Source organism: Bactrocera tryoni, unplaced genomic scaffold, assembly GCF_016617805.1.
Source record: "Bactrocera tryoni isolate S06 unplaced genomic scaffold, CSIRO_BtryS06_freeze2 scaffold_7, whole genome shotgun sequence".
NCBI lineage: Eukaryota > Metazoa > Arthropoda > Insecta > Diptera > Tephritidae > Bactrocera > Bactrocera tryoni.
This window is the reverse complement of record NW_024396366.1, coordinates 6,387,409-6,391,496: the sequence shown is the minus strand read 5'-3', so window position 1 is coordinate 6,391,496 and position 4,088 is coordinate 6,387,409. Positions and strand designations below refer to the sequence as shown.

General features: G+C 35.1%; 1 long non-coding RNA gene across 4 annotated transcripts; it reads right to left on the bottom strand.

The window, feature by feature from the left end:
• LOC120781478 lies at positions 1 to 1,529 on the bottom strand. 4 transcript variants are annotated; one of them, XR_005706086.1, is made up of 6 exons: positions 1,395 to 1,529; positions 1,029 to 1,345; positions 897 to 964; positions 631 to 830; positions 409 to 561; positions 1 to 353 (listed from the first exon to the last, which is right to left on the bottom strand). It is a non-coding gene; the product is annotated as an uncharacterized LOC120781478 (long non-coding RNA). The 4 variants fall into 4 exon arrangements; XR_005706083.1 differs by having other exon boundaries at positions 4 to 353; positions 420 to 561; XR_005706084.1 differs by having other exon boundaries at positions 4 to 353; positions 420 to 561; positions 1,029 to 1,336.
• Positions 1,530 to 4,088: the final 2,559 nt, after the last annotated feature.

Genomic DNA, 4,088 nt, shown 5'->3' with positions numbered 1-4,088 from the left:
TTAATACATTCGGCCGAAAAATAATACAACATTAAGTTTATCTCAGCATAAAGATTATAATTCTTAAAATTTGTATTTATAAAAGTAAAACTAAAAACTTCAACTTAAAACTAATATGTACAACTTATAATTTAAAACTAATACGTAAAACTTAAAACTAGAACATACAAGTTAAAACTAATATATATACAACTTAGAACCAATATGTACAGCGTACAACTAATATATACAAGAAAATTTATATTAATTTAGCCTTAGGTTTATGTTTTTTTGTTTAAAGCGATTGAGGCTTAAGGCCACAAATCTCCGGAGCTCCTCACAGATTGTGTATTTGTCCTTGTCATCAAATATATCTAAAATGAATTTTAAAGGTAAGACATTCAAATATATATCAGTAAAAAAACCAACCAAAAACTAACCCTACGCAATTAGATTTAGTAGAGATTCCTTCCCTTTGCGCCCCTCTAAATTGTAATGGTATATTACATCGTCTGAAAGCATACCACGCAGTACGCCGTCCACACTGCCTTTTGCGCCCTTTGCCTTCAATATTAGCCGCATCTGTTATAAAAAAATAAATGATAGTAAATTTTAGCAAAATCGCATTATATTTAAAAAAGAAATATTTACTATAGCATCCGTGCTTTCCTTTTGTGAAAGTTTGTTTTGCACGAAGCGCACGTGATCTTCCGAAGACATGGGCAGTTTCGAAGCGAGCTCCACGTAATGCTCGTCCTCCTGCGGCTAATTGAATGGTGCATCTTTGCCGCTATGACGCGGCATTCGCGCAATAATTTACTCTGTGCCTGCACCTCGCCCTTTTCTGGCATCTAGAAAATTAAAATATAAAAATTAGCTTCTGTATTAATTTGGTAATGTAATACTGCGTTACTTACTTTGTCTTTTAGGGCCTTTTCAATGGCAGTGAGAAGGTTCTCAATGGCATCCTGCTTCTGGATTATATCTGAAATACATACATATATTTTTTAAGGCAAATACTAATATATTTATATATTAATATATTATACCTGGATGGCCGCCAAACGATGGTGACGGCACCACAAATTTTGATGGTTCTACTGGAGGAGCGCAACCGAGATTATAAGATAATATTTTAAACACTTATTTGTTATATTTATTTAACATCAATATTGGTCTGGGGAACCTCCTCTATCCGACCATACCCATTTTATTCCCGATTACACATTTATAATTGTAACCGCACAATTCGTTTCTATTTAGATTTTAAATTGTTTACATTTACACATGTATGTATGTATATATATATGTATGTGGATATAATGCACAATTTACATATTTCACACAAATGCGCAATCTATAACAACTATTTGAATTAAATATAATCTATTTAACTTTAATAATTTAAAACTTACTCCCTTATTTGTTTGTAATTCGCAATTTTCTCCTTGTTAAGCGCTTTTGTTTTCTATATATAAAAGAAATTAATCATACAATATCAAATTATCAAGTAACGAACATATCTCTTTGAAATCCAAAATAAACTGGACTTTTTTTTCCTATTCTAGCAAGTTAATATTACAATATGTTTAGAATGTCGATAGTTTTTCTCCTTCTTACTTACGTATTCTCCCATTCAATTGAAAATTCCAGAAAATGTAACAGTGCTAGTGAACAGCTGAAAATGTTTCAATATGCTTGTGCAATCTGTTACCTCCGTCTTGCAGGGTACAATAATAAACTGTGGCGAATACACCACATCTATATAAATAAAAATGAATACCAAAAATGTATGTACGCGCATAACTCAATAACGCCTGGACCAATTTGGCCAATTCTTTTTCTTAAATGTTTGTTGAAGTTCAAGGATGGTTTTTACGGCGAGAAAAATTCGAATAGTTTCCCCATACAAACGTTACAATAAATATGAATGTTTGTTTGTTAGTAACACTAAGAGAACGGTTGAACCAATCTTAATGAAATTTTTAAAGGTTGTTTGTTGTGGATCAGGAAAGGTTTAGAAACAAAATACCTTATATGTACTTTTCATGAGGAGAAGTCGGAAAATTGGACAATTCCAAAATGTAACATTTTCCATACACATTTTTTTCAATTTTTGTTTGTTTTGTTTTTCAATATTTTGATTTGTAAATTATTTGAATCGTTCAATTGCGGTCGCTTACTTTTTTATTCCGGCTATCCAAAGGAAAAATTATTGAAAATTATTCAGTGAAAACTTTATATATGTTTGAGACGATGTGATCAATTACAGATTCAAATTTTGCTACGAAGCCACGAAGAGGTGGCGCTAATATTGGTCGGCGTTCTTTTTGCCATCAACGTATGGCAGCCCAAAGAAAGGCAAGAAGTACTCCCAAAATGCGATGACATACGTGCGGAATTATGGATCGCGGTCAATCAGCTAGCGATCGTAACGATATCACAGCACGACTTTTTAAACAATAGCTGCGATGTTTGATGGTCTTTATCTTGAAGCAACCTATGGTATATATGATGCCGTTAGATGCTGAATGTGTTCTGTTGAGTAGCAAAAAAGAGGTTTGCCGCACGCACACATTCTTCTTTGGATGCGGATGGTGATTACACCAGATCAAATTGATGAAATAATTTCAGCGGAAATTCCTGATTCAGAGATAGATCCAGAATTATACGAAGTGGTGAAAACCAATATGATTCATGGACCTTGCGAACCTTACAATCCCACTTTGGTTTGTATGTTTGACAATAAATGCACGAAACACTACTCTTGTGCTTTTCTTTCGAAACGGGAATGGGAAATGATGGATATTAACTGTATCGGCGTCACTCACCAGACGACAATGGCAGAACATTTAGCATTTAGAGGCGTGAATATCGACGTTAACAACACATCGAAGTTGACAACACATGGGTCGTACCATATTCGCCCCTTTTGTCTAATTCACATTCAAAACTCATGTCAATGTTGAATATTGCAGATTGGTGTAATCGATCAAATACGTTTGCAAGTACGTCACCAAAGAAAGCAACATAGCGGTTATTGGCCTTGAACGATATGAGATCAGCAGTATCAAATGGGTCGATATGTGAACTGCAATAAAGCGCTTTGTAGGATATTTACTTTTGCAATTCATGAAAGTTTTCCGACTGTTTTGCGTCTAGCGGTTCAACTTCATTTAAGTCATCGCGTATTGTGAATGGTGCAGTGTGTGCAACATTTTGAGAAGCATGCCAGCAGTAGCATTTGCTGGAACATGATAATCACTGGAAACAGACGAAGGACAATGCGATAGTACTTCGCATGCCACTGAAGTTCGCATACTTTTCGCGAAGATCATTTCGACATATCAGCCTTCAAATTCGCGTTAATTATGGGATACGAAAAAATGACATTGCCGATGACATTTTACATTGTATTCGCTAAGAATTGGAAATGGGCAAATTTCGGTTGATACTTCCCGTGGTTTGATATCAATTTCACCTCCCTTTTGTCAATTCACTTCAACGGAAGATGAACTCATCACGAAAGTTTATCCGAACATTGGCCAAATTATCGTAACTGCAATTGCTTGAGTGCACGAGCAATTTTAGCTGCCAAAATTACCGATGTTAGTGATTTAAACTGGAAGATTCAAAGTCAAGTTCCGGGAGGTGTGTGCTCATATAAATCGATCGATCGTCTTGACAAGGAAGACGAAACCGTAAATTATCCAGTGGAATTTCCAAATACCATACCAAGCCTGCCCCAGCATCATTTGCGTCTTAAAGTTGGATCTGTCATTATTATGTTTCACAATCTTCATGCGCCGAAACTGTGTAATGGAACCCGAATGATTATGACGTAGTTATCGAATACAAGGGACAGCCATTTCAGTTCAAACGTATTCAATTTCCAGGGAAAATTGCCCTTGCGTTGACAATCAACAGGACACAAGGAAATCGGGAAATGCTATGTTTTTCACACGGCCAGATATATGTATGTGGTGTGTTGAAGAGTTGGAAACCCATCTTCTCTATATATTTACGCACCAGAACAGAAATCAAAAAGTTATGTTTATTAAGTTGCGCTACATAAAAAAAATGTAGAAAAATCGTAAATAAATCATTTT